The following is a 25357-nucleotide window of genomic DNA, read 5'->3' as shown; positions in this document are numbered from 1 at the left end:
CACTGTTGGGATTTTCCCATCCCGTTGCAGTGAACAGAGGTTTGGCTGGCTAAAAAATTCTCCAACCTCACCGCAGCTGGAGCATGGTGTGAGCAGATGGTAAGATCACGCCCAATAACAAAAAACAGGTCTTCTACTCTGCTGTAATTTCCTTGATCATCAGGAACTCCAGTCGAATTCTTACCGTTTAGTACAAAGGAACTGAGGCCAATTGTCTTGCTGTTTCTGAGGCCAGATGCAAGCAGCTAACCCAACAACCATAGTTACATTATACAAAATCCAAATCAGTAATTCGAAATGTCTTAATTTTTTTAATATAACCCACTCCAGGTCAGTAAAGGGAGCAATTGTCTATTCACTGTGATCAGCAAAATATTAGATTGGTACCTATAGGTGGTATGCAAAATTTCCACTTGAGCACTTAATGTTAACTCAATGCTTTTACACCACCTCCATATCAGAGCTATTATTAGAAGCAGTTCCTCTTATATAATCTGGGTCTCTTATTTTCTCCCCACCCATCCTTCTGCATCACAGCAAGCATTCATAAGAACATAAGAACATAAGAAATAGGAGCAGGAGTAGGCCATCTGGCCCTTCGAGCCTGCCCCGCCATTCAATAAGATCATGGCTGATCTGTCGTGGCTCAGTTCCACTTTCCCGCCCTCTCCCCATAACCCTTAATCCCCTCTCTTATCAAAAACCCATCAACCCGCTTCTTAAAAATATTTAGCGAGGCAGCCTCCACCACTTCAACGGGCAGAGAATTCCAGAGATTCACCACCCTTTGAGTGAAGAAGTTCCTCCTCAACTCCGTTCTGAACCGCCCCCCCTCTATCTTGAGGCTGTGCCCCCTAGTCCTACTGTCTTTTTTGAGCGGGAAGAGTCTTTCCACCTCTATCCTATCCATCCCATTCATCATCTTATACGTCTCAATGAGATCTCCCCTCATTCTTCTAAACTCTAACGAGTACAAGCCTAGTTTATTCAGCCTCTCCTCATAGCTCAACCCCCTCAACTCCGGTATCAGCCTAGTAAACCTCCTCTGCACTCCCTCCAAGGCCAAAATATCCTTGCGCAGGTGCGGCGCCCAAAACTGCACACAGTTCAAGAACACTTAACAGCTGGTGTCACATTGCAACCATAAAAATTTGGCCTCAGATGTTTCATGATATAAGAAGGTGAATTACATAACATGGACTGCACAGAAGCAGGCCACTGAACTCAACTGGCCCATGCTGATGGTTACGCACCACATGAGCCTCCTACAATCCTAATTTATCTAACCCTGCCAACATACCCTTCCATTCTTTTCTCCCTCATGTTTATTCACCTCAACTGTTCCTTGTGGTAGCAAGTTCCACTTTTTAACCAATCTCTTGGTAAAGAAGATTCTCCAGAATTCCCTACTGAACGTGTAAGTACAGTAAGAAGTCCCTCAACGCCAGGTTACAGTCCAACAGATTTATTTGGAATCATGAGCTTTCGGAGTGCTGCTCCTTCCTCAGGTGAACCACTCACATAAAGCAGCAGCAACAATCCGAATGCTAGTGATTCCAAATAAAGCTGTTGGACTTTAACCTCGTGTTGTGAAACTTCTTACTGTGCTCACCCCAGTACAATGCCAGCATTTCCACATCGTGAACATATTGGTCACCATCTTACATTCATCACCCCTTGTATGGACAGTTACATTAAACTAGAAATGTACAAGGATCCCAATTTGAAGCAACGTGAATTGAGATCAAACATTTATGCCTCCAATTAGACAAATAGTTAGGAGTGCTTTCTCAAAAAAAGTTAACCACTCATGTGCATCACAAGAAACAAAGACAATAACCTCTATTCCTTTCAATAGGTTTGCCGTTTATAATATTCTTCCCCCAACAATTGAAATTCTTGGTCACGTTTAATAAACTCTGTATAATAAATATTTCTTCACTGTCCTCAGCCCCTTTGTCATTCTGAACGGCTTTGGAATTGAGCTCTGCAAACAGCACGTACACGCCAATAAAGCAGCTATTAAACATGAGTGGACAAAAGAACTGTGCAGGAGAGCATTACAATGTCTGTACACTAACATTCAGTGTTGTCTCAAGGCCCATGAGTCTCCAGTTACCAATCCTGTCAATTCAAAGTGCTTGGCTCAAAAACATTAACACTCCACTGCAATGAAAGTTCGGAAACATTAATAAAACTGCACAAACAGCTTGTTTTGCAGTGGCAAGTCGGAAGTCATGTGATTAGCTTCCAGGAATATGTCCAACGAGAATTAGCGACCACAAATCCAGGATCATGCCTTAAGGCATGAATCGACTGAAATGGCTTTTATCGACTGGTTGAGTGACTCGTACCCAGAGCACTCAGTATGCAGTTAACAAGCAAATGTTTCACTTATCTATGGGCCTGCTTACAATGGGTCTTGCTGTGCTGATAACGTGCACATATTGGAAATGACAACGATGTTGAACTTTCAAAATACCACTCCCCCAGAGCAAGTAATTGAACCACACAGATTCCTTATGTATAATGAAAGGGCCAGTGCAGCAGCTGGAATATTGACAATAGCTCCTGTACCACTGGGTGGGAAAACTGGCCTGGACGCCAGTTGATCCCTGATGAAGGCCCAGTAATATTTATTGAAGATCAATTGAGGCTAGAATCAGCAATAAAGATTAAAAAGTGTTGGTAATATTCAGCAGATCTGGCAGCATCTGTGGATGAAGAAACGGAATTAATGTTTCAAATCAAATATGAATTTTATGCTGCTAGACTTGCTGAGTATTTCCAGCGCCTCCTGTTTTTATTTCAGACATCCAGCATTTGAAGTATTTTGTGTTCAGTTCAAAGGCCAGAATTGGGTATGTTAAATACACTGACAAGAGAGAGGGAGGTAGATGGTTAACTGATCCAAATAGAACGAAGAATGAAAAATGTAGCATTACCCAGGGGGAAGGGGGGGTGCAGTGGTGACCTGATCACCTTTCAGCAAGCAGATCAATTGATCAGTTGTTAGTTGGAGTGACCTTTTCCAAAGCCTCAGGCAACACTAACGTTGCACTAAACATCAAAACTAATAGTGCCCACTGCCTTGAATGATCAACACTCACTACATACAATCATAGCATCCCTACAGTACAGAAGGAAGCCATCAAGCCTGCATCGAAACAATCCTGCCCAAACCTTATTATCCCAGTAATGCAACATATTTAGCCTTCTAATCTCCCTGACACTGAGGGGCAACATAGCACGGCCAATCAACCTAAACTCTACATCTTGAGGAGGAAACTCACGCAGAAACAGGGAGAATGTGCAAACTCTACAGTTACCCAAGGCTGGAATTGAACCTGACACTGAGGCAGCATTGCTAACCACCATGCCACTGTGTCGCCCACTGAGGCCGCAGCTGGTGTACTGTGTGCAGTTTTGGGCGCCGTACTTACGCAAGGATATTTTGGCCTTGGAGGGAGTTCAGAGGAGGTTTACTAGGCTGATGCCGGAGTTGAGGGGGTTGAGCTATGAGGAGAGGCTGAATAAATTAGGCTTGTACTTGTTAGAGTTTAGAAGAATGAGGGGAGATCTCATTGAGACGTATAAGATGATGAATGGGATGGATAGGATAGAGGTGGAGAGACTCTTCCCGCTCAGAAAGGATAGTAGGACTAGGGGGCACAGCCTCAAGATAAAGGGGGGGCGGTTTAGAACGGAGTTGAGGAGGAACTTCTTCACTCAAAGGGTGGTGAATTTCTGGAATTCTCTGCCCGTTGAAGTGTTGGAGGCTACCTCGCTAAATATTTTTAAGACGCGGGTTGATGGGTTTTTGATAAGAGAGGGGATTAAGGGTTATGGGGAGAGGGCGGGAATGTGGAACTGAGCCACGACAGGTCAGCCATGATCTTATTGAATGGCGGGGCAGGCTCGAAGGGCTAGTTGGCCTACTCCTGCTCCTATTTCTTATGTTATGTTCTTATGGATACAAGTTAATCCTTTTTTGCCAGGAATATACATTGAGTAAATAGTGAAAGCAATGCGCAAATATTCAGTACAACAGATTTTCAGAAGCACTTCCAAGTGTGAATTTAGTAGGTGTCTGTGAAGAGACAGGGATCAGAAACTGCTTCTATATTTGTACTCTGGCACCATTCAGTACTGGAATCACTTGATTAATACTTTAAGTAGTGACCCTTCCCTCTGAGACACAAATAAAAAGTTCATTGAAGTAATGGCCTAGTTTTGATTTAATTATATATTTCCCCCCTTTTATTTGATCATTTTTCTTCCCACCTTTCTCCTGGAGCCATGTTCATTTCCTGGGATACGTTACACAAACAGCCTCCTGCTTTACTCGAGAACACTTCCAGCCAGGCTCGAATAGCAGGGTCACGATCATATTCCTCTCCCAGGAATGCAAATACCAGCAGTTACAGCCCTAATGTTATGCTTCAGACAGAACATTAAACTAAAGCCCTATCTGTCGTCTTAAGTGGACATAAAAGATCCACTGCATTACTCTGGAGAAGAAAGGGAACAATCTGGATGGCCTAGTGATTTTAACCAATGCATCAAAATAAATGATCGTTTATCATATTTCCATTTGTAGGAGCTGGCTGTGAACAATATGGCTGCTACATTTACAACTGTGACCACATTACAAATAATGTATTCTTGGCTGCATTGCCCTTTCAGCCATCATATAAATAAGCCTATCTTTCACTGCCAGGTTGGGAACCAATTCTATGGCGTTCCAAATCTGTAAAGCACAATGACTCATTGGCTGAACCAGGTAAGATTTGCATAAAGTTGGGCACTGACTCTCCTGCCTTAATTCTGGTCTATAGGCTTTGCATTACCCATTGAAAACAATCACTGTTTACAACTCGACTATTCGATTTTGATGAGAAATTGTGCTGTTCTAGAACTGCGTACATACGAGTTTGCCGAATGGGGGGTTTAGTGAGGACGGGAAAGACGTTCGTTTCCTTTTGCTTTTTCTAACACTTGCACCCCATCGGAATTGGTTCTTACTCTTCGACAAGGAAAGGTAGCTAACTGCTTGGTTAATACCTTGATGAGTGGTTAAGATTTATTCCAGTCTTAAGTTTAAAAATAACAAACTGGTGGCAAAGTTAGTACAATATATACAATTGGAAAATAAGGTAAATTACATAATTATGTAGAATTAAAAACACATTAATGATAGCAGGACAAGTGATGTGTCAAGGCTGCAGCATGTGGGAGAGCTCCAGGATGCCAGTGCCATTGAGCTGGATACCAAGCTAAGAACCGTGGCAACATATCATGGAGGGGGAATTTACCTAGATGCTTTACACCGGGGGCAGTCACATCTCTTAGGACAGGGTCTTTTGATCTGGTCAGCAGTTAGGAGCAAGATATTGAAATACACACGAGTTAGAGTGAGTGATGGGGCTGTAGAAGGTGAATCTGAAGAGTCATCAATGGAAAATGAGAGATAGCAAATTGAATGGGTATTTTGCATCTGTCTTCACCATCAAGGACAGAAGCAATACTGAAATAGCCGTAAATCAGGAAATGGAAGGGAGGAAGGGATGAAGTCAGGAAATTTACAATCACCAGGGAGTGATACTGAGCAACTGTTGGGAGCTACAGGTTGGTCCTTGGGTCCTGCTGGACTTTATCTTCAGGTCTTAAAGGAAGTGACTAGTGGGGTCATTGAGTTCAACAACTTCGGACTGTAACCTTTCTCCCCCATCTTAACATTTTTTTAATATATACCAATTATTGTTCGTCCCAATACAAAAACTCTTCCTCCCCAACAGGCTGCCATTTAAGTTTTGCTACAGCTTTGTTGCAATCTCTCCTTGTTCCCACAAATCACTAACATTCCACTCTGTTCCACCCTCCTCATATTTCTTTAGTTCTGCAGTAATGCAGACTTGAACGTTAACACTATTTTCATCCCATATACATGTGGCCAGACCTGCTCAGTTTTTCCAACATTCCCTGATTTTGTTTTGGATTCCAGAATCTGCAGTGTTTTGCTTTTACTTGCAATACTTGATGTTTTAATTTTCCAAAATTCCCTAGACTCGGGGAAGATTCCACTAGATTACAAAGTAGTAAATGTAACTTAGCTTAACATCTGTCATAGGAAAAATGTTGGAAGTTATTACTAAAGGGTAGTAAAGCAGGGCACTTAAGAGTAGCCAGGCAGAGTCAACATGGTTTTGTGCAAGGGAAATTACGTTTAACCAATTTACTGGAGTTCATTGAAGTAACATGCGCTGTTAAAGGAGAACCAACGGATGTACTGTATTTAGATTTCTAGATAAGATGCTATGTCAAAGATTATTGCAAAAAATAAAAGCTCATGGTGCAAGTGTGACATGTCGGCATGGTATAAGTGGGGATTTAGAATAACTTGGGACCAAAAGACTAACAAATCAAAGTAAATTAATTTAGAGTGAAGTCATAAAGTATCTGGAATATATCTTACAAAGATACTGTTTGCATAGAGATACATAAAACCACTGTTAGAGAACTTAGACACGCATTTTTGAATATTCTATATTAAAAGTACATAGCTTGGTCAATGGCACAATGCTCTGAGGCATGATAGGGCTTAATCAAGGAAAAAGAACCATTCTTTGGAACAACACAACGACTGAGTGCAGGAAAAAAATTAATAGCATCTCTATGCGGTCTTCCAAGGACTGCTAGAATTCTCAGGCAGGCCAGACTCAGACCAATTCTCAGACTGGGTTTTTGTCGCAAAAACCCAGCCTGCAGGTGCAGCAGGTGGTCAGGAAGGCAAATGGGATGCTGGCCTTCATAACGAGGGGGATTGAATATAAAAGTAAGGAGGTCTTGCTGCAACTGTACAGGGCATTGGTGAGGCCGCAGCTGGAGTACTGTGTGCAGTTTTGGTCGCTGTACTTACGCGAGGATATTTTGGCCTTGGAGGGAGTGCAGAGGAGGTTCACAAGGCTGATACTGGAGTTGAGAGGGTCGAGCTATGAGGAGAGGCTGAATAAACTGGGCTTGTACTCGTTTGAGTTTAGAAGAATGAGGGGAGATCTCATTGAGACATAAGATGACGAATGGGATGGATAGGATAGAGGTGGAGAAGCTCTTCCCGCTCAGGAACGACAGTAGGACTAGAGGGCACAGCCTCAAGATAAAGAGGGGGGGGGCGCAGTTTAGAACGGAGTTGAGGAGGAACTTCTTCACTCAGGGTGGTGAATCTATGGAATTCTCTGCCCGTTGAAGTGGTAGAGGCTGCCTCGCTAAATATATTTAAGACGTGGGTAGATAGGTTTTTGATAGGCAAGGGGATTAAGGGTTATGGGGAGAAGGCAGGAAAGTGGAACTGAGCCGCATCAGATCAGCCATGATCTTACTGAATGGTGAGGCAGGCTCAAAGGGCTAGATGGCCTACTCCTGCTCCTATTTCTTATGTTATGTTCAAATGAATAGACCATATATTATACAAGATAAGGGAAAGTCTAGAATAACAGGAAACTGTGGGAAACTCAAAGTTCCTGAACCAATCACGCAGTCCCATACTGTCCAGCAGTAAATGTTATTGGACAAGATAAATAATCCTAATAATGATTGGCTCACACCTGGCGGAGGTGAGCAAAGAAGCGGGTAAGTGAGTTTTGAAAATCGTATAATTCTAACACTGAGAGTGGTGTACTTTTACAGTGATTTTGGATCACCCCCAAAATCACCCTATCTCATTGCACTGAACCAGGCTTGGAAAATAAATAAACGATTTAAACCTGAATATCGTCTCTGTAAGTCTTTGCATTAGCTGAGCCAGCTTAATGTTTAGTCTCTGGAAAAAGCTCCAACACCTGGATTGAAGATCTGCTACCTAATAGGAAGTAAAAGGCAGCATAAATGAGTTTCTTTCCATTTGGCAAGATATAGTAAACAGTGTGCCACAGAGTTCAGTATACAAGATTACTTAGATAAATGGACTGAAGGTATGGTTGTTAAATTTGCTGATGACCTAAAAATAGGTAGGATAGTAAGTTGTGAAGAGGACATGATGCTACAAAGGGATATAGATAGGATAAATGAGTGTGCAAAGATCTGGCAAATGGGGCACAATGTGGGAAAAGGTGAAATTATCTATTTTGGGAGGAAAAATAAAAAGCATATCAGTGAGAGGGATCTAGGTAGAACTAACATTCTAACAATGACCTAAAATCATTGCTGATTGCTGCAAAAACCCATCTGGTTCACTAAGTTCTTTAGGGAAGGAAATCTTCCGTTCTTACCCAGTCTGGCCTACGTGACTCCAGGTCCACAGCAATGTAGCTGAATTGCAAATGCCCCGTTTTAGGGCAATTAGGATGGACAATAAATGCTGGCCCAGCCAGCAAAGTCCACATCACAGGAATGACTAAATAAAAACACTCACCATTAGTCGCCCAACACATCTTTCCCAGCGCACCTCGCCTTCTGATAGCCAATCAGAAAATAAATACCCTCTATAACCCCTGAATGGTTCATTTTTGACTGCCAGACACTTTTTAACTATATTCAATACTTTTACAATTGGTAAACAAAACTGAAGAAAATTAAAAATATTTTCATGCCCACATGATTTTTCTACAAAATATTGTTTGCACCAATGTTCTGGAGACTCTAGGGCAATCCTGGTGCATTGGTAATCCAACAATCAACACATGCTGGGAGGAAAGAGATAGATTTCCATAGAAGCACAGAACCATATAATCCCTACAGTGCAGAAAGAGGCCACCTGGCTCTTCAAGTCTGCACTGACTCGCCGAAAGAACATCCCACCCAGGCTCTCCCCTTCACTCTATTCCCGCACATTTACCATGGCTAATTCACCTAAACTACACATCTTTGGATTATGGGAGGAAACCCGAGCACCTACAGGAAACCCATGCAGACACAGGGAGGATGTACAAACTCCATGCAGATAGTCACCCCAGGCGGAATCGAACCCTGGTCCCTGGAGTTGACAGGCAACAGTGCTAACCACTATGCTGTCTCTATTGTGGATACTTTAAATGAAGCAGCCCTGATGAGTATTATTTTTGGTGTAATACAACTGCTAGTTTGTCTATTGGCTCATGCATTTTCAGTCCTTTCATATGGGAATAAAAGAAGAAATTGTTAATTTTTCAGAGCTGAGTAACACCTGAATTTTTGTCTCAGCACGAGTGTCTAAGCCTTTTGTATTCTGGGCAAAAGGACAATAAAACGGGGACAGAGAATGCGGGGAAAAACTCAGCAGGCCTGGCAGCATCCTTAGTGTTTTGTTCCTGAGTACAACAGGATTGCAGTAGATAGTCCTAGTTGAGGAATGAGCACAGTGGGATAAATAGCTTTCAATGCTGGAGAGCTCCACAAGGTATCAGAAAATAGCTATTTTCACTGATAAACAGCTTGACTGGTTACCACAAAGAGCAATTGAGGCTAGAACACTGAACTCATTGAACAGCTAGCTGCCGTAATGGAAAATGATGGTGCTGCTTTTCCATAAAGATATAGTCGAATAAATTGATTCCTAGGATGAGGGTGCTATCCTACGAGAGATTCAATAGTATGAGCCTATATTATCTTGCGGTTTCAAGAGTAAGTGTTGATCACATTGAACCGTTTATGATTCTTTGAGGGCTTAACATGGTAGTTGGATACAAATTGTTGCCTTGGCTACAGAGTCTAAAACTAGCTGTCATAATCTTAGGATAAAGGGTTGGCAATTTTGAATTGAGATTAAGAAAAGTTTCCTCACTCAAATCACTGTGGGTCTTAGGAACTCTCTCCCAGGGGGCTGTGGATGTTCAGTCATGGGTTTATTCAAGATAGTGGCAGGTTTTTGGACACTATGGGACACGGGGATAGGACAGGAAATAGTTAAATAAGTACAGAGTAGAATCCCATGGATTGCTATATTCATCTTAGAATAACCTGTAGTTTATAGGAACAATGTAGACTCCACTTCTGGCTCAAAACTGTCCCTCTATAAAGGTGCAAGGTATACATTAATACAATACATCCTGCAGAAAAATACTGATGCAGCTACAAAATTAATAGCAATCACATGCATATCTTTTAAACATGATACTGCATTTCTAAACATGAAAAAATAGGTCGTATGCATGCATCATGGGATCATGTAATAGACTTGTTTTTATTCGCTCATGAGACGTGGGTGCTGCTGGTTGGACCATCATTTATCAGCCACCATAACTGGCCTTGAACTGAATGGTTTGTGAAGCCATTTCAGAAGGTATTTTAAACAGTCAACCACATTGCTGCAGATCTGGAGCCACATGTCGGCCACACCACGTAAGGGTGGAAAATTTCCTTCCCTAAAGGACATTACTGAACCGGATGGGTATTTTTTACAATAATCAACAATGGTTTCATAGTTGTCATTAGACTTTTGATTCCAGATTTTTAGTGAATTCAAATTTCAACAACAGCCATGGTGGGATTCGAAACCAGGTCTGCAGAGCATTATCCTGGGTCTCTGGATTACTAGTCCAGTGATAATACAACTATGCTTTCATCTATAAAACCTACCACCTTGGGCAGAGATCTTGTGGTGCAATGGTGTAGAGTGTCCCTACCTCTGGGCCATATCTGGATCAAGTCCCACTTTAGGATTTGATGGCCACAGAAGGCAAGTTCATAATGTGGCCAGATTGGTCATCAATCTGTAAGTCATATCAATTTACCTAATGGCAGGCTGAGAGTTTCCTATTCAGTTATACTGCAGAAAGAAATGGCAAACCACTATCAAGCATAGTCATGGATCAATCAAACGGAAGCCCATGATCCTCAATGCTCTCTTGGGGCATGAAGCCTGAAGCAGGACTGAAAGAGATACTTTGTGCCATTTGGGGAGGAGAGTAGGTTGCATTTTCTCATCCTTCAATTTTACCCCACATTGCTAAGGTCCTTACCTAACCTGTTTAACCATTTTTTAGCCTATTCAATCACACGGCCGATTGGCACGGAGCCTGATTTGAAACTCGTATATGTTTGCACTTTCAACAAGGTCACATGACCACAATTGAAGGAGCGAAAGTTTATCTGCCCACTTTTGGGACACAGGGGTCAAATAAAGAAAAAAGATACTGGAAGTTTTAAGATAAATCTAACCCATTAATTTTACTGCAGATTGCAGAAACATGTATGGACATGGTAGCACTCTCGCATTCCATAATGATATCATACAAAGGAATTTCTCACATGAACCCAATGCCAATTCTGTTTATTTTAACCAATTAGGTTCCAACAAAGAATCAGATTTAACACACGTCCTTTCACCACTAGAATATCTGTTTGAATGCTGCCTGCATTTACAGATAAGGTCTCCTGTGTCTGCTGGTTATTGGATCTCTGCGTGAAATATGATTGGGCTGTTTCAATGGTCTGGACCCAATGCACAAGGGTTTCTAGCAGTTGGTATTCTCATCCAGAGGGCCAAATGGAAAACACAAATATCCAACACAGCAAGTGCACAATGATCAAGGGATCTGAGACATAGGACAGTTTTTATTTGAAAAACTTTAGCACTGGAAACTTAGCCAACAATGGTCTCTTTTGGTGCAATGCATTCCTATTAGAATGAGGAACAGCAAAACAGAAGTTTCATTCCACAATCAGCTGTGCTGAAAACAACCAAATCTCTTTGCATTCCACACCTGGAAATCCATAAAAATGAAAGAAAACATCTTTGTGATCCCTCTGGGTTCCTTAAATCACATGGAACTAACACAGTACTCAACTTTCAACATTACAGTCGGTTCTATTTGTTTTTCCATGTTGCTGCACAGAGTTTAACTTTCCCACAGATAAGATGTTGACCTATTGTACGTTGCTGGCATGATGGTTTTTTTCTTTTAAATACTACAGAGGGGAAGGTCAGGGCACTTCCTGTTTTGACAAGAGCCCTGCACAAAACTCAGCATCCATCCTTGTCCAGTTCCCAACCAAGTCAGCTGTGTACAGTCCTGCATGATTTGGATTTTACAAAGTGTAAATCCCAAAACTGGTGATCTTCTCCCCACCATGTCTCTAATTCTCAATTTTGATTTCAGCAAGTCGCATTTGCAAACAACAGTTCTTCCCCATATCCTACATCTGTCTGTATTGGAGGCAAACAGATGTTGATCACTATCTGAGGGAGTATGCAAGTAGACAGGTGATGGAGGTGGTTGGGAGGAGAACGGGGACAGGAAAGAGAAACTGTTGATCACGCATATTACTCCAAGTTTAGTGAGTGATATATACAAACAATGGTAGATGAGTAAGGTGTCTCTGATCCAACCAACAGATTCACACGTTGTGGTGGACTGCGTGTAAAATATGCAATCTCCACCTTGTGATCTGGGAGAGACAACATACATGAAAAAACTACACAGGCCAAATTGGAAGGAATAAACATGAGGACCATTCTTCTCCGACCCATCTAGGTAATCAAAATAACAGATCTTCCCTCTGGCCCTGATAATTCTCCATAGTGCCTACCCTTTTTTTTTGAAAGAGATGCAATCCACCCCAATTCACTTGCTGGAGTTCAGTGAATCAGCATCCATCACAAAAGATGACTGCCTCTTCTAGAGATCCAATGTTCTCTGGGAAAATTACCACCATCTGACACAATTTACATCTGGTCTTGAATAACTTAAAATCGTGACCTCTGATGTGGCATAGGGTCATGTTCAGCTGACAAAAGACAGTGACAATGACTCAAGGTGGTGAAGGAGGCAGCACTACAGCTAAATACCATTGAGCTTGAAGGTATCGACAAAATCTCCTACCCTAGGTCAAGAGTCAAGTGAAATGAAGCTTGATGAGCAAATACCAGCTTGTGTTGGTAGTGCTACTGCAGCATTTGGAAAGCTTCGGGCAAGAGTCTGAAAAAAATCCCATTGCTATTATGAACTCCTATGTGCACACTTACAATGGAAACTGCCTACGTAGACTTGCTAAGCACTGTGTTGTCACGGGTGTAATTACAGCACAGCATGTCTACATATAATTTCCCTTTAAACTTGGACAAAAGCATCTATAATATAAATCTAAAAATGACAATATATCATTTTAAAATTGGCACGAAATATCATTTTCGCACCCTTGTGAAATTATCCCTTACCCACAACCATCTTGTCTACCCCCTCTCTCCCAAATATCAAACACTAAAAAAAGTGATTGGTAATAATATTAATTTACTATATCATGCCGTACAAATCTGGTGTCAGTGCAGCTTATGACATAACTCTGTAATGCCTTCCATTCTGCAATGACTCCCTGAAACAGCCATAACTGAAGTAGCAAAGTGATACTATGAGGTGATAAGATGCGAAGTCATCATTATCTGGAGTTCCAAATCAGAATGCAACAACATCAATCTTTCTAATCCACATTGATTTGCAGCTCACTGGCGCACTTCACAATTTGCACACAGCCTCCTAAACTGAACTCGATGCTTTGGCAAAGACAAACCATGAAGTTAAAGCCTGCTGAATGAGAAATGCTTATGGATTATGGAACTGCATGAGTGCCAATAGGAAATTTGGTAGATTCAGAACACAAGGCATCTACTCAAAAAATACACAAGGACTTAAACATGTCAAGAGTATAAGAAAAGAGTAGACCAAACCGTTCCTTGATTCTCCTGACATTTTATCATAACAAATCAAAAGGAACACCATCACCTTTATACTGTCTAAATCATACTGCATCCTAACCTGAATATTTATCACGTTCCTGCACCATTACTGGGTCAATAAACTGGGGTTCTACATGGAACACTGCAATGGGAATCAGCCCATCAGCCCACCAATACTTTCTTCAGGAAAATCAGGACGGACAATAAAAATGCAGCTTTGTCAGTGTCATTCATATAAGAATAGGAGTGGCCTCTTCAGCCTGCTCCACTCTTCAATTAGTTAATGGGCAGCATGGTGGCACAGTGGTTAGTATTGCTGCCTCACAGCGCCAGGGAATCAGATTCAATTCCAGCCTCGGGTGACTACGTGCAATCACAGAACCCTACAGTGCAGAAACAGGCCCTTCAGCCCATCCAGTCTGCGCTGACCACAATTTACCTGCTAATCCCTCTAACCTACACTTCCCAGGACACTAAGGGGCAATTTTTTTTTAGCATAGCCAATCAATCTAACCCGCACATCTTTGGACTGTGGGAGGAAACTGGAGCACCTGGAGGAAACCCACGCAGACATGAGAAGAATGTGCAAACTCCACACAGACAGTGACCCAAGCCAGGAATCAAACCCAGGTCCCTGGAGCTGTGAAGCAGCTGTGCTAACCACTGTGTTACTGTGCCGCCCACGAGTTTGCACATTCTCCCCGGTCGGCATGGGCTTCATCCAGGTGCTCCAGTTTCCTCCCATAGTCCAAAGATGTGCGGGGTAAGTTGATTGGCCATACTAAATTGCCCCTTAGTGTCAAGGGCTTAGGAGGGTAAATATGAGGAGTTACAGGGATTGTTGTTGGGGCAGGCTCGATGGGCCAAATGGCCTATTTCTGCACTGTAGATTCTGTGATTCTAAAAAGATCACGGCTGACTTACTACCTCAATTTCAATTTTTCAGTCCATCGCCATATCTAGGATTCCTTTAGTAATAAGAGATCTATCGATCGCAGTCTTCAACATCAAACATGCATTGATCCCCGGATTAGAGAAATCCAAAAGTTCACAACCTTCTAAGTGAAAACATTTCTCTTCATTTGAGTTCTAAATGACCAATTCCTTACAGTGAGACTCTGACCCCTTGTCCCAGGCTCTCCGGCCAAGGGAAACAGTGCATATTCAACTGGTCTCAAGTGAACTCCGCAATCAAAACCACCAGAGCTAATGGCAGACACCCACTTAAAAGAATTAAAGCTGTTCTTACCAACTTGTGATTTCTGAGATAATGGACAGCTTGCACAGTAGACATATCTTTTAAAACTAAAAAAACTCCAGAATCTCTACGGCAAAATTAGAAATTGCTACTTTTACACGATGATTGTAAAGCAGCCAGTTTCAAAATGAAAGATGAGAGACAAATAGTAAACTATTAACCTGTTTGAAAAACATAAATGACTAACAGAGTTGATTCAACATATTAATGAATGCTGTTGACACGGTTCTAATTTTTGTGATCAGAAATAAAGCTTTGGAAAAATATCTAAAGAAAAAGCCAATCCTTTCAAATCATTGTACATACTATTTGCTTTCATAACAATTGCAAAGAAACAGCTTAAACTTCAAAGCAAAAGACACTTTGATAACTGGAAGGCCTCAGATTGTTCAAGTTACCGAGAAACATTTTTTAAATGGCTTGAATAGAAACGCTGTAAACTGCATCACAAAAAACCAAAGACTTGTGAAAACATGCTGACAGGAGCTGCATGAATTGTGGGTGTTTTCTGCCAATCTACTTCGTATAGCTTTTGACTTGCGTTAAATTGCTTCTTGCCCATTCCGTATTTTATTTATTTAAAAAAATGAATGAGCAGCTTATAGTTTCTCCAGTGGTTTAACATGCTTATTTAAGAGCAAACAAAACAGCATAGTAGACCACGTGACCCCCCTCAAGTTTGCTTGGCCATTCAGAAACATCATGGCTGATCTGATCTTGGCCTCAAATCTTTTCTCTTGCCTGCCCCTCTTGACTTTGCAATAATTCAAAAATCTGTCAAGCACAGGCTTGAATATGTCTGGAGACTCAGTCTCATGGTTCTTTGGGGTAAGGAATTCCAAAGATTCATAACACCACCCCCCACCCATTTCCATCTGATACAAGTGACCCCTTAATCATGCTAGATTCCTCCACAAAGGGAAGCATTGTCTAAGCTTCCATTGTTAAACCCCTCAGAATTGTGTACAATTCCATAATATCACACCTCATTCTTTGATCTCCAATGAGCATAAGTCCAACCTGCTCAACATTTCCTAAGAAACCACTTTCATCCTGAGAATCACGCAAGTGAATCTTCACCAAACTGCCTCCAACGCAATTATGCGCTTCCATTTTTCTCCTTTGAAGCAGCAAGAGATGAGGGTGGAAATTATACAGTCTCAAGTGATTTACTACTTACATGTACTAGACATTTGCAGCAAATACGCCAAACAATCAAGATTTAAAACTTTGGTGTCAATTCAGTCAGCTGACTTACACAAACTTTTGCCCCATCAGGAATACAAAAAAAGTGGCGGGTGGGGAAAACTCAGTAATACCTCAAGATATCCAAAAACCAGCTGAACATCACCAGCAACTGACAAACTACGATAATCACTCCCCAAATGGGTTACCACCATTACTGAGTACCAAAGTGAACAACTCCGATCTTTGTGACCTAGCTGAACGGTGACTTAATATAATAAGCCAGTCCGTTTTCCACGGATGGTGCTGTGGAAAATAAAGACAGATGCAGGGTAAAATATCAACCACATATTAATATTTAATAGTTGCTGGATAGTACAGAATTAAACATTCTAAAAAATAGACATACAGTCGAAGCTTTTCATCTTGAATTAAGCAGGATTGATGCAAGAATGCCAAATTTTATGTTTGAGCAAGGAGCAGGCCATTCAGCTCCTCAAGCTGTTCCATCATTTAATAAAAAATGGCTGATTTGATAGTAACCTCAAATCTGGACCTCACCTATCTCTGATAACCTATCAGTCCCTAGCTTACAGAGAATCTACCTTAAATATTCAAAGACCCTTCTTCCATTATTTTTTCAGAAACCGAGGTCCAAAGTCTCACGACCGAGTGTGAAAAGATTTCATCTAATCTCAGTCTTAAATGGATTACCCCTTATTTTTAAACTGACTTCTTGTTCTAGACTGTTCCAGAAGAGGAAACATCCTCTCCACATCCACCTTGATAAGACCCCTCAGGATTTTATATGCTTCAATCAAGTCACTCCTTACTCTTCTAAACTTCAGTAGATACAAGCCCAGTCTGACTAGCCTTTCCTCACAAGACAACGTCCCTTCCAGGTATCAATCTGGTAAACATTCTCTGAACTACTGCCAATGTCCTATAGCTTTCCTTAAATAACGTGCCTAATACAGTACACGGTATACCAGGTGTAATCTCCCTAAGGCATCCAGATCCCTCCACACCTCAGAGCTCTGCAATCTCTCACATTTAGATAATATGCTTCCTTTACAATCTTACTACCAGAATCAACAATTTCGAATTTTCCCACATTATACTCCATTTGCCAGATCCTTGCCCACTCACTTAATCTAACTACATCCCTTTGTAGCCTCCTTGTGCTCTCCATGCCTTACATTCCTACCTAAGTTTGTGTCATCTGCAAATTTGGCAACCATCCTTTCACCCAAGTAATTTATATAAATTATAAACAGTTGAGGTCCCAGCGCTGATCTCTGTGGCACACCACTAGTTACAATTTGCCAACCAGAAAATAATCCATTCACATCGCTTCCTGTTAACCAGCCAATTTTATATCCATGACAATATGTTACCCGCAATAACATGACCTTCTATTTTCTGCACTAATCTTCGATGTTGCATTCTCTCTTTCTCACTTGAACTTGTTAGAAGTAACACACATTCACATGCAGGGACCTGACCTCTGCAGTCAAAAGGCATGTCTAAACATTGCACCTTTTTTGAATAAACAAAAGCTCCCTGATGCATGTGGCTTGGCAACATAACCATGCAAAGTCTACTTGCCAACCAATCAACACCCTTTTTCTCATGTAAAGTAGTACAAGTTGTTGCTCCCTTTGAGATTTGGCATTTGTGTGTCTGGTCTGATGGATGCAAGATGTAAAGCTTCGAGGGTATATCTTTTCTCACCAATACTCATTAATGCATTGACATTATCTTCATGTGCGCTGTTCCAATTCTAGTCTCTTGCTAATCCCAAAATTTCATTATTTCACCATTGGCAGCCACGTCTTTACTGCCTCAGCCCCAAATTGATGCTCCGTAAAACTTCTCTCTGACTAAATTTATTATCATTGGTCCAATATCTCTGTGATTCAGATGCATAATTAAAGAAATAGGGGAAATCAAAAGGGCCCCTTGAGCCTGCTCCACTATCCAATACAATCATGGCTGGTTATTGGCTTTTACTCCACTCCTCCTCCCACTTATCCATTAATTCCAAAAAGTGAAAAATCTGAATATATTTAAAGGCTGAGATGGACAAGGATGGAGCATCTACAACTCTTGCGGGTAGATAATTCCAAGAATTTACATCCCTGAGAGTAAAGACATTTCTCTTCATCTCAACCCTAAATGGTCAGCACCTTACCCTGAGCCTGTGCCCTTGCATTCTAGATTCCACCCCCCCCCCATGAGGGATTTAATAACAATCCTTAGAAAACATTAAAGAAATGCAAACTGTTGCTGCTAAAGGCATGTAAACTTGCACACCAGACAGCACACAGTGGAGGGTTATTCACACTTTAACTTCTAGTCATTTACGCATGTTTCAAGATGTTGCCGGCCATCAGACCTTGATGTTCTAATTTAGGAATCATTGATCACTGGAAATGGCTGCACGCCAAAATGTCAAAGAGAACAAACTAGCTGATTTTAAAAAAACCGTGGTCCCTGGGCTTCATGGGAAATATTGCCACAAAGCTTTTGGCTGTTGGGAGGAGGGTGAGGGTGGAGAAGGGAGTGTAAGTTTAAGTTTACTTAATGTGACAAGTAGGCTTACATTAAAACGGCAATGAGGTCACTATGAAAATTCCCTAGGCGCCACACACTCCAGCACCTGTTCAGATATTCTGAGGGAGAATTTAGCATGGCCAATACACCTAACCAACAAGTCTTTCAGACCACGGGAGGAACCTGGAGCACCCGAGGAAACCCACACAGACATGGGGAGAACACGCAAACTCTGCACAAAGAGTGACCCAAACCGGGAATTGAACTCGGGTCCTGGCTCTACGAGGCAGCAGTGCTAACCACTGTGCTACCATGCTGCCTTTGTTATCAACCACTTTTTTATCTATTCATCTTTCAGGCCACCCTGACACACAGCAAGTCATACTATTTCAAGTGGAGAAAATGATGAGGATTGCTAATGTAAACTCTTTCGGTTCGGATTGAAAATGCTGCTAGGCCAGATCTGAATGCCATCACTCTCAGATTGTAGGACACTCTGACCCGAGTTATAAATCGCAAAGCCTGACAAAGGGACACTGCAAATGTGGAATAGAGGACACCGGTGGCCAGGTCTATCTCAATTCCCCGGCAACTTCTTTCAGCAGAAATAAGTCATCATAGTCAAAAGCAAGATATTGTCTGATTAAAGCAATGGCCAGTTGGGAGCCTAAGCTTCTTAGTGTGATTGTGACCATACACATTTGGATGCTCCAGGTCTTTCCCAGAAGCACAGGGAAAAAGATACAAGAGTCTGAAAACATTTCTTCCTCCCTGCTGTCAGACTTCTGAATATTCCCATCACACATTAAGCTGATCTTTCTCTACTCTCTACCTGTAACTGCAAACACTATATCCTGCACCATATCTTTTTCTTCTCCCCTGCGCACTCTATGAACAGTATGTTTTGACTGTATAGCAAGAAACAATACTTTTCACTGTATCCCAATACCTGTGACAATAATAAATCAAATCACCTCAGGCTCAGGGAAAAGTATTTATCTAGCTACTCCTGCAGGAAAACTGCCCCATCCATAACTGGCCTATTACCATCCGATATCTTGTCTCACACATTTACAATAGCCACTTGGACCAGGCACCTGAGTCACAAACTCAAGGCAGTCATTCAGTCCATGATGCCTATGCAGGCTCTTTGAAATGGCTATCTAATTTTTCCCATTCCTCTGGGCTTTTCCCCATAGTGTGCACATGTTTTTCTTACAAATATGAAGCCAATTCCCTTTTGGAAGTTACTACTGAATCTGCTTCCACTATCCTTTCAAGCAGTGCATTCCAGATCATGAAAGCTCACTGTATAATTGGCTTTTTTTGCCAATTATAAAGTGTGAGAACCACAGGTCCTGGGAAGCCACAATAATATCCTTCTGAATGTAGAAGCAAGCCCCTCAGATCAGTAGTATAATTATAGCATGAATCAATACCTCCTAAGACACTCCCCAAGGGAGCTGCAAGGAAGAACTACTTTCAGTGAAGAGTGCATTACAGTGGTGACCTGTTGGCTTTCTTGATTAATTTGGTTAATATAAACAGCCCACGCATCACAGTGGGGCATAGGGCAGACCTTCCAGAAGCCATGCATGCTTTTGAAACCTCTTGATCCAGTCCCTCATAAGTTACAGAAAGTATTTTTTCTGCACTGTTGAGAAATGGAATACAGACTGTCCTGAACTTGTGCGTTTCATGACCAAACTCCTTGGTACACTCTCATCCTCCCTTTATTCAAAGGCCTTGGAAGGCCCCATATTTCCAATTCAACTTCAAAGGTTAATCCACCACAATCAGTCAGCACAAATGATATTGTTCTCAGCAAGATTTTACTCCTATGAGGGGGAATTTGAAAACAAGCTCCTCTAATATGACTCCAAGTAACTACATGCTTTTTAATCTCACCAAAGGACTGACTGATGACAGGAAATTTAGATGTGGCCAGCTTGGGGTCTTCACAGCTGAGCCCAATACACCCCAATGCATTGTTCACACAAGTACACGTTCAGACTGGAGTGTTAATTAATTTTTCTCAAAATTTATACCGATCCAAATTATTTATAATACTATGTTTAGTCACTGAAGGCTATTGTCACAGCTCTCCTGCCAGCACATGGTAAGATCAGCTATCACAGCATAAATCAAAAAACTGGGACTTTTAGGTTGCTATGGTGCCATTGCCTTTTACCACTGAACAATTGAAGAGGGCTTTTTTTATATAGGAAAAGGAATAAGTCTAAAACTTTACAAATTAAAGACAGAAAATGTAAAGAACTTTTCCTCTAGCCTCAGCACTCGTCACACCAATCACCAAAGGGTGAGAAGTACAGATAAGATCAGTTGCACCCAAGCTCTTGTCGTTACTCTTTCAACAACCAAGTCATTGATCTCGATCTTTCCCAAGTCAGAGCCAGCACCTGGGCCCCATCACTTCCTCACTGCACACACACCTAGACTCATCCAAAACTCTTCGCTTTTATCCTAACTCATACCAACGCTGCTGGTCTTGTGCACATTGACAATAACGGCTCCTGAACCAACGATGCCTCAATTTCAAAATCCTCGGCCTGCGATCAGAACAAGCCTCATCTCTCGCTCTCTCTGTAATCTTCACCAGTCTGACAATCCTCCACGACCTCTGTGCGCTTCCAATTCTGCCCTCTTTGCACACACTGATTTTCATCACTCTACACACTGCTGACCATGACTTCAGATGTTTAGGTTCAAGCAGCCAAAATAACCTTCCTAAACCTCTCTGCCTCTCTCTTTTCCTTCAAGGCACTCCTTAAAACCTATGTGATCAAGCTGGTGATGATCTAGCGTAATATGTGGCTTAATGTCAAATTTTGTTTCATAATGCTTCTGAGAAATTCCTTAGGACATATTACATGTTAAAGATGTTACATAAATGCAAGTTTAAGTTGTTCAATTGCACAGGACCACAGCTGAAAACGGTCAATAACACTGTCAAACTAAGTTGTCCTTTTTCAATTCGTGTACTAACCAGTGTGATAATGTACCATATATATTCTATAACAAGGACACTCCAGCTTCAACACAAGGTTTTTGGTAAATTAATTGACTTCAGTATACCAGCCTGAGAAAAGGAATAATGAGCCAATGCTCCCAGTCCTCTTGATCGTCAGAATGCTGTGCTGGGAAGCACAGGTTTCTGAACCTCGAGTGTGGAAATAAAGATCAACTTAGCATTGATGCACCTCAAGGTAAAATAAAGAACCATACAACACAGCAAGAGGCCATTTGGTACATTGTGTATGTGCTGGCTCTCCAACTATGCCATTTGTGCCTGCACTTTTCCTCACAACACAAAATATTTTCTCCAAGTATAAAGATCTTCTAAAAGTTACTAATGAATCTGCTTCCACCAGTCTATTAGGGAATGCATTACAGATCATGATAACTTGCACTTAAAACATTCTCACCACACCTCTGAAGAACTTGCATTTGAAAGGTGCATTATATGAATTCAGAACATCTCAAAGCTCTTCACAACCAATGATGTGTGGTCAGTCCTGAACTGTAGGAAACACAACAGTCAAAGTGAACAAGGAGCAATGTAATACTGACTAAATACTGCATTTGCTTTTTGAGATGTTGATTAAGAGATAAGTATTGACCAGAATATCGAACAACTCTCCTGCTCTGCTTCCAAATAGTGCTGTTACACTCGGAGACTTCTCGGCTGAATAATGACACCTCTTACAATGCAGCACTCTTTCTGAAATGCATTTGGAATGTCAGCCCGGATCTTGCGCTCTGGAATGGGTCTTAAACACATGACTCAGAGGCAACACCCACTGTCTGAGACCACTTGTGGAACTGTACCCCTACATAATTTCGCACTGTTGAAAGAGCAGATAAGACAACTAGACAAAAAAAACCTTGAGCATACACTGTCCAAACCATTTGGTTGAAACGATACCAAATTGTGACAAAAACATATAGAAAAGGAGCAAATACATTATAAACATCAAGAGCTCAATTAAGTCTGTGGGTGGACAACCAAACCACATTCATGTAGAACACATCAATCAGCATGTCACCAACTCTAGAGGCAAGTCAAAGAAACCATTCCAGTAATCACTCAGATATAGCACATCTTTCGCCTATAAAGCTTACTTTTAAGCCCTGGCCCACATCGATCACACAAACATTATCGGTTCTGCGTTGAAGCCCTTGGGATGCACGCTTTCCGTTCTCAGCTCATTATCAATTTATCGGGGGCGGGACAATGTTGAGGAGGAAGGTGGCAAAATGCACATGAAGTCGGCAACAGAGTTTGCACGCTTATCTTCTGCAATTATCTGAACTCCATCGCTTTATTTTGCACTTTTGAGTTATGAAGACAAATGGTGCAAAAATACTGACGTACACGTATCTGCCAGCATCTGGAACCAAACATTTCCTAGGTTCCCGGAGCTGCTCACAGGTGTGTGAAACATCCTAACATCCCGCTTCACGCTGACACACAGCGGACCATACAATGGAAAGCAGGATAGCACTTGAAGAACTTGCATCACCACTCAAACGGCCCAACACTTCAGCATCATTACATTTCTTTTAAATTGTCTTTAATCAAAGACAGCTGAATCAGGGTTCCCACGCCATTCATTTAAAAACAAAACACTGCTAACCATGCAAAGTTAATACAAACCTTGAACAGTGAACAATCAACACCTTGATGTTATCAGCAAACGTGATGCGTGATTGGCCTGTCTTTGAGAGCGCATGATCATACTGACCTAATTTAGTCTCTTGCGCAACGAGTTGGATTTATCTCGACACTAAAGCCAGACTTCATGCGCAAACTGTTCTGACATCAGCAAGATGGCCCACTTCAGAGAAAACAACCAAAGTGTACAATCTTACCACACAGGAGGCAGCCATTCAGCCCATCACGCCTGTGCCAGCTTTGTAAGTCCAATTAGTCCGTTGCTCTTTTCCCATGGCCGAGGAAACTTTACTGCTCTCAACGACTTATTTCAAAAATCATTCCACCCTTTCAGGCACTACACTTCAGATCATAACTCATTCCATTAAAAAATTCTCTCATCTCCTCTCTCTGGCTCTTTTGCCAATGATCTTCAAGCATCCACAGCCACACTTGCCAGGGTTACGCTGCTGCAAAGCAAACACCGTGACGGGAAACTGCACTTACGCTCACAATCAGTTCATTCCTTTGAGCTAATGGTGAGATTTACTGCCTGAATTATGTTAAAATCCTAGGAGAAACATTACTAGCAAAACTGAAGTGACGTGGACATTTTGTAATCAGGTTCTCAGCCAGGCCTGACTACAAAGAGCCAGGCTACGTTAAACACTGCACATTTTAAGCAAGCTCACCCTCTGCGCTGTACAGGTCTGTTAATTTATTAATTCCCAGCATTTATTGACCATACCTAATTGCCCTCGAGAAGGTGATGAAAGCTGCCCTGCTACTTGCTAGTCAATTTCACAGGATAGTTAAGGTACAACCACATGTATGCAGATCTGGAGTCAGACCAGGGAAGGCTAGAAGATTTCCTTCCCTAGGGACAATTAGTGAATCAGATGGGTTTTGTCAACAATCCAATGGCTCTGTAGTCACCAGCGCTGATGCTAGCTTTTTAATTCTGGATTTATCTAATTAATGGAATTCAATTCACAATCTGCCATAGTGGGGTTTGAACTTGTGTCTCTAAATTCATGATCCAAGTTCTTGGACTACTTATCCGCTAAGATAACTACTATGTTACTGTAGCCACGTCAAGCATTTGTTTACATTATATCTACGTTTAAATCAAAAGCCAAACATTGTGCGTGCAGTAAAGTACTGCAGAGTGGGAAATTTACAACAAGCTGAAATAAGTAAACTAAATTCAAATCTTGAATTTCACAAATGTGTTTCAACATGAAAATTCAGCTGAAGTAAGGAACCTCCCTCCCTTCAGGGGCTCATTCAAGTTTGATAATGAGAGGTGGAATCTGAAAGGGTCCCAACCTTCTCCAAACACCATAAAGAAGTTTCATGCCACTAGCTGCCCTTCAAAATATTTATATATACTTTCAAAAATAACATGGAACTGAAAACAACCCAAGCCTATCTAGTCTCTCCTTATAGCTCAAATGCTCCATGCCAGGCAACATCCTGGTGAACCTCCTCTAGTGCTATCACATCAGGATTAGGATTCCTCTCATACCTGATGCTAAGTTTAACATAACCTCACTACCACCATCCTACACCCAATCTTCTCCATAACTTACCTCCCCCACCAGTTCCCCAACTCCAGCTATATTCATTCAACTCATTTAGAGCAGAGACTTTCAATGTGTGAGGGCCATTATTGCTGGCTGTTCGCTTCTCAGGTTGCCATCTCCCCTCCCTCCTCTTCGTCTTTGCCTTCAATCTCTTTCTTTTTGTTTACCCAAACGTGACTTCTCAAGGCTCCTTGAACCCAGATCTCCTGATATCTTGGAGCTGCCTTCTTAATGGACCCTAGTGCCCATCACTCCTGCAGCTGGACTTCCACAACTCAAAGCAAGGTAGATGAAGCTCTCAGCCCCTGCCACTTGCCAAGGCTATTTCTTTAGCACCTTCCAAACCTGCAAGCTCTATCGCCTGATAAATAGCACAATGGCAGCAGATGCACAGAAGCACCATCAACTGGACAATTCCATTTCAAATCGCATCATCCTAACTTGGAACT

At 41.7% G+C, this 25357-nt stretch overlaps 1 protein-coding gene across 4 annotated transcripts in view; it reads right to left on the bottom strand.

Annotated features, from left to right (window-relative positions):
* Nucleotides 1-25357, bottom strand: part of LOC145357727 (phosphatase and actin regulator 4-like) — a 184045-nt gene that overhangs the window by 155068 nt on the left and 3620 nt on the right. Inside the window, exon 1 of one of the 4 annotated variants that reach the window (XM_080211157.1) lies at nt 23541-23560. The exons of the other annotated variants lie outside the window; for them this stretch is intronic. The gene's annotated coding sequence lies outside the window, so the exon portion shown is untranslated. Of the gene's footprint in view, nt 1-23540; nt 23561-25357 lie in introns of those variants that run through there. 4 annotated transcript variants of the gene reach the window in all.

Source organism: Carcharhinus amblyrhynchos, chromosome 24 (genome assembly GCF_965287045.1).
Source record: "Carcharhinus amblyrhynchos chromosome 24, sCarAmb.v2.hapA, whole genome shotgun sequence".
NCBI classification, from domain to species: domain Eukaryota; kingdom Metazoa; phylum Chordata; class Chondrichthyes; order Carcharhiniformes; family Carcharhinidae; genus Carcharhinus; species Carcharhinus amblyrhynchos.
This window is presented reverse-complemented; position numbering and strand designations above follow the sequence as displayed.